Source organism: Castor canadensis, chromosome X, assembly GCF_047511655.1.
Source record: "Castor canadensis chromosome X, mCasCan1.hap1v2, whole genome shotgun sequence".
Lineage (NCBI taxonomy): Eukaryota > Metazoa > Chordata > Mammalia > Rodentia > Castoridae > Castor > Castor canadensis.
In genome coordinates this window covers 39,888,578-39,895,003 of record NC_133405.1, presented here as the reverse complement: position 1 = coordinate 39,895,003, position 6,426 = coordinate 39,888,578, and the positions used below count along the sequence as shown (strand labels likewise).

Below are 6,426 nucleotides of genomic sequence, written 5' to 3'. Positions count from 1 at the left end.
GTTTTCAGCCATTATTTCTTCAGGTATTCTTTCTTTTCTTTTTCTCTTTCCTTGTCTGCTGGTACTCCCATTGTGCATGTGCTGATATGCTTGATTGAATCACACAAGTCTCTATGTTCATTTTGCTTCATTGGTTTTCTGTTCCTCAGACTCAGTACTCTAAATTGTGAGTTTTATTATTATGTTTTTTTCCAAATTTCATGTTGAGTTCTTTATGTTGAGAGTGACCGTACACTAAAATAGCCACTCTCCATGAGAGGCCTGACCAGGGGACAGTTGGGTGCAGGTGTGTCAGTCAGGTCAGACACAAGGTGGAGGTGAATTCAAAATACATGTAACAGATGAAATTCACTATGTATAGATCCCAGAGAGGTTAGGGGTGTTGATGGGAAGCCAATAAGAAGTCTGGAGGTGACAGGGAGTTCAATCAGATGAGGAGGAAGAGAAAGACAGAAAATCTGTGGGACTGTACCTTTATTAGGATTTGCAGGTGTTATCCCTTAGGTTTTCATGGGAGTTGTGGATTCGCTGGTTTACAGTAAGCATAAAAAGGAGAGAGCTTATTTACATGACTCTAGTGTCCATGACCATTAGGTTTTATGTTTCCAGCAGCTATGGGATATGTTGGGTTATGTGCCAGTGGGATAAGACAAGAGCAGGCCATATAGCAAACTACTACTTGGGAAGGAGTTTTAAATAGGCCAACAGTGATGAAGTATGACTGAGTTTAAAACTTATGTCAGGCCTAAAAATGGATACCAAGGCAATAACAATACTAGACACATTTATGACATCTATCTTCTGTTGTCTCATCACATCTGCTATTGAGCCCATCTAGTGAATTTTTCCATTTTAATTAGTACATTTTTCAACTTCAGAATTTCTACATTTTTGTAGATTTTCTCTTTATTGTTATTCTCTATTTGGTAAAACATTGTTCTCACACTTTCCTGTAGTTCTTTACACATGATTTCTGTTACTTCATTGCTTATATTATAAAATAACTGATTCTAGATAGTTTAAGCAGTAAAAATTCATTTCCTCATATTTCTGGAGTCTAGAAATCCAAGATCATAGTTTTGACCTTGGTTGGTTCCTTCTGACAGCTATTTGAAAGACTCTTTTCCATGTCCTTCATCTAGATTCTGCTAGTTTGCTGGCAATATTTGACCTTTAGTGAAGCTTTATGCTAATGTCTGCTTTCATTCTTGCCTGGGTGTTCTCTCTGTATCCATGTCTGTCTCCAAATTTCTTCTTTGTAATTTGACTGCCTCTGTGAAGACCCTATGCCCAAATAAGGTCACGTTCTGAGAAACTGGGTTGTCCTCAATACATGAATTTGATGGGACACGGTCCAACCATAAGAACTGGAAAGCAACATGAAAGAATTTTCAGAAATGACAAAAGGCTATGGTGACATAGTGTATATAGATAGGTTAAAAACTTATCAAGCTGTGAAATTATGATTCTTCATTTCACTCTATGGAAACTATATGATATAGCTTTGCTACCCAACCCCCAATCTCTTATTTTCCTTCCCTCCAATCCTTGGCAACCACTAATTTTTTTACTGTCTTCAAAGTTTTGTCTTTTTCCAATATACCAAATAGTGGGAATCATAGTGTGTAGTCTTTTCAGATTGGCTTCTTTCATTTAGTAATTTCATTTAAAGTTCCTCCATGTCTTTTCATGGCTTGATTGCTCATTTCTCTTTTTGCACTGAATACTATTCCATTGTCTGGATGTACCACAGTAGGTTTACCTGTTTATCTATTCATCTACTGAAGGCCATTTGGGTTGCTTCTAAGTCTGGTGATTATAAATAAATTTGTTTTAAATAAATAATGAAATAAAATAATTGACAAAGAATTTGTCTAGGAGATCCAGTGTTTGTATTTCCTCTGAGACCATTTCTATTTGGTACTTTTTTATCTTTTTATGGGCCATACTTTTTTATACCACAGTTTCGGCATATGTCTTGTAATTCTTTGAATACTACATTTAAGTAGTATAAATTGTCAAATTCCAGAAATCAGATCACCCCTGTCCCTGATATTTGTTGTGGCTGTTCTGTTTTGCTACTTTCCTGAACTAATTCTGTAGTTTTTATTCTTTGTCATCTATAGCCACTATAAATCTCTGTTCAGCTAGCATAATGGTTAACTAATGATTGGACAAAGTTTTCCTTAAATTTCTGGAACCAATAAAACTTATTTTAAAATCATAAAAATTAATTAAATCAGAAGAAATTTAATAATAAAAAAGAGATAGGACAGATAGATAGCAAATAACAATATGATAGACTTAAACCAACATAACAGCAATCCCAGAGAAAATAAGTAAGACCCAACTACATATTGTCTGCAAGAAATTTACTTTAAATATAAAGACACAAATAGGTTACAAAATGAAAAACTACATTATGAAAAGACTAATTATAATAAAGCTGGAAAGGCTATATCAATAAATAAAGGAAATATCAAAACAGAGACTATCACTAGATATAAGCAGAGACATTTCATAGTGATAAAAGAGGTCAGTTCATTAGGAAGACAGAACACCAGTAGATATGTATGCAACTAAAAAAAAGTTTTAAAATACAAGAAACAAAAACTGGCAGAATTTTTTAAAAAGAAAAACAGATTACATCATAATCATAGTTGAAGATTGCAGTATTTTTCTCCATAAATGACCATAATAAAGTAGACCAAAAACAATGGACATATAGAAGATTTAAACAACAATAACAACCATATCAATTGAATTGACATTTATAGAACATTCAGATAACCATAGCAGAATACCCATTCTTTTCAAGTGCACAGGGTACTTTCAGTGAAACAGCCTATTTGTTTAGCCATAAAATGTATCTTAACAATTTTTTTATAAAATAAATAATCAGAAGGAACAGGACTGGCTCTTATGTTGGTGGCAAGTCAGGTACAAACACCTGAGCAATCTGAGCTGGGTTTTTTTTGCACACAGCATTAATAATAAAATTTACTTTTCTCTTCTCTTCTTTTTGTTTTGTATGTTTTCTAATAGTTTTTTTTTTTTTTGCTTGTTTTTTGTTTTGTTTTATTTTGGTTTTTCTAAAAGGAAGAAGGGAGGAAAAAAATCAGAGAAAAAATAATTTTCCACAATACCTAAAAACAGAGAAACATTACTCTTATCAAGACAGGTTGAATTATTTTTTTCAGTTTTCAACACCAATAAAGATTTTTGCAAAGCCACTACCATTAAAACACTCATCTTTCAGATTAAACAACCTCCTTCCCATTCTGCTTTCACTTGTTATTTTTCATAAGAGGATAAAAGGATGTATTCTGTTCTTTCAAACATTAAGTTTGCAAGAGAGTTCTTCTGACACTTACTCCTTATTACCAGTAAATATCACAAACATCCAAGTTTTAGTACAGTTGGAAGGACTAAAATTTGTTTCTCTCAACATAAGCATTATCAGAATTCACAAACCCCTTTTTGAAAATTTTTGCAAGAATTCTTTCTTCTTTCCATTTCCCTTGTCTTAAAACTAAATGTCCTTTATGCTTCTGTTTTTGTTTTCCTTTTTTCTCCAGGCACCTGACAATTTGTTCTCTCAGTCAGATGCAGGCAGGTTTCTCCAAAGTACCATTACTGGGATGTGCTCAGGGCCAGCACCTAAACTGAATCCCAATGTCAAACTCGGCCAGGCCAAAGGGAACACAGTGGCCGGGCAATAGGATTTTCATTAGGTTGAGTAGCTCAGAGTCCTGGACCCTTTCCTCTTCTATCCCCACCCCAACCCCCATTCCCCTAAGTTATTTAGTGCTGTTTTAAAAGTCTGTGGCCACGACACAGTCTTTCCCCCACAACAGAGTAAAATGCTCCAGAGATTGTGTTGGTGCTCAGTGGCTACTGCTTCTGGAAAAATAAACAGTGTGTCACAACTAGCAGGCTCTTAGGATTGCTTCAGGCATTTGCATTGGGGCCCCAGAAGAGCACTATGCTGAAGCCAGATAGCAGTTTGCTTCAGCCACCAAGTGGGGATGTGATACCACCATTGACTTCCACAAAGAGGTCTCCAAGGCATCCAAAGCATGATAGCTGATGAAATCCACTGTGAGAGTTTTCAAATGATCTGCACTGTGGAGGTCAGAGGGAGTCTTCACACATAACCTTTAAGTGTTCCAGGGCGTACTTGTCAGCAGCTGCCAGCAAATCATCAGTCTTTTTGTCAAGGTTTGGAGCATTCCCAGAGTAAATGAACCACATTTCCTCAAAAACTTCAGGCTCCACATCACTGATTTCAGCCCCATTCTTTTTGCTCTCCTCCTTTTCATGAAAACATGACCAGCAACACACAAGCAGCAGTCTGTGAACCAGTTCGCCCACAGCCCTCCTAACTCATCTGCCACCCAGCACTCAGGAGCCTTTACCATGTTCACGGTATTCTGGCCAGAAATATAGCACACTCACCTGGCAGAAGAAGGTAAGCTTGTCATCAGGCCTTTTAACCTTGTCCAAAAGAAAATCTCTATGTATGAATTTTTGAATCCCCAGTCTTTGTCCAGCACAAATATAAGGTCATTGCCTCTCTGGGATATGAAAAAAGTCATATCTACAGTTACTCAAAAATCAAATCAAATCCTCAACTTAGTGTATGAAGTTGCTGGATCTAAAGTAAAGTCAAATGAGAAGAACATTTAACCATAGCTTTGGTTTCTTCTCCTTTAGCATTCAGGATGGAAAATTTGAATTTTGCCAGAACTTCAGTCTTTGTACAGCTGACCAATAACAGGTAAAGTGACAGATCTTTGCTCTCTTCATCTAGCCCTTTTGGATTGACTTGCAAACACCATTTCAGTTTATCATTGGCTCCTGATGAAAAGATTGAGCTTTTAATGACTTCATCCATTTCCTCCTGGCAAAAGCTACAGTTACTGATGGTCCACATGTAGAAGAATTTCACAACCTTGATCTGTGCATAGCACCAGCTCTCAGCTACAGGGGCCTCTCAACATTTCTGCCAGGGGTGGAGGACTTGGAACCCCTGACATCACCAGTTTGAAGGTTAAATAAGATTTTCAAAGTCAGGGGTAGAACTCTCTGAGAACAGCTGCTGGTCCATCTCCTCTCGAGCTTGACTCATTCTGTCCACAACATCTGGAACCCCAGGGAGTGCCAATTTACAAACACACACACTTGGACCACGAACACACACACACTGACATCATCTTAATAAATTTTTAAAAGATTAAAATTCAGTAGAATCTATTCTCTAACCCTATAGAAGAACTAAATTTGAAATCAATAATAAAAGAATATCTATAAAAGAAATCTCCCAAATATTTGGGATTTAAACAAATTTAGATTCTGAATTTTTCAAACTCATTCTTAAACAAATATATTAAACAATATGTTTATTTGGATTACAAGTCATTTAAATAATATAATCAGAACAAAATATTTTATTCATTTAACATGAAATATCAGAATTCACTGTTTGGAAGAAATACATTGATCAGATATTAAGGGTGAATCCCCAAGGTGTTGGCAATAATGGCACTGATAGGTTTCAAATCTTACTGCACCCTTAAGCTTCTGTTTTACAGGGTCACGGTCCTGTCTCAAGTCTAGCTTGAATTCTCCTTCTGCCCCAACCTCCAATCAGCATGAACCATAAGATCCTAACCAATCAGATCATGCCGAGTCACACTGAGGGGTATTTAAGCCCCTGCCCCTCACTCTCTCTCTCTCGGCTCACTCCCTCTTCCACGCAGCAACAAAGAATCTCTTGGCCAGATCCTCTCCACATGGTCATTTTGGGGCCTACATTTTCCTTACATTTGGTGCCATGACTCGGATCAGGGCTCCTCACTAAGCAGTCAGGATGGCCGAGCGGTCTAAGGCGCTGCGTTCAGGGCTCCTCACTAATCCTGGTGGGACCCCGATTCTGACTCACTCACCTCATGACCACCCTGAGGACATGACTGGCCAAGACTCATCCTCCCAGTCACCCTTGCTTGCATCCAACACTGGACATTCTTTGGTGAGTCCACATACCCTTCTTGGGCTCCCTTTGCAGTCTCCCCCTTCAGTGTCTCTGTGTTTTCAAACACCCCCCCCCCCGTTTGGCTATCTCTGGGCAGCTCAGACAGTAGAGGGATCCCCTTCTCCACAGGGCTTGGATTTTACAGGGTCCAGGACCCTAAAAACCTAGGCCTAGGTAATACAAGCCACCGGCCTCTGACCTGCACACCACCTGAACTCAGTGATGACTGATTCTCGTGTGTTTTGCATTCTCTCGGATATTTGTGCTGTGCGGGGATGCTCCAAAGTACATAATATACTCCTTTCCCATTCCGGGACTGGGTCCCTCATAATGGGTGCCTCTACATCTTCTCTGCCATCTGACTCCTCACTGAGATGCCTCCTCAATAATTT

At 38.2% G+C, this 6,426-nt stretch overlaps 1 pseudogene; it reads right to left on the bottom strand.

The window, feature by feature from the left end:
• Positions 1–3,983: 3,983 nt before the first annotated feature.
• On the bottom strand, positions 3,984–5,039 carry LOC141419687 (speckle-type POZ protein-like; annotated as a pseudogene).
• Positions 5,040–6,426: the final 1,387 nt, after the last annotated feature.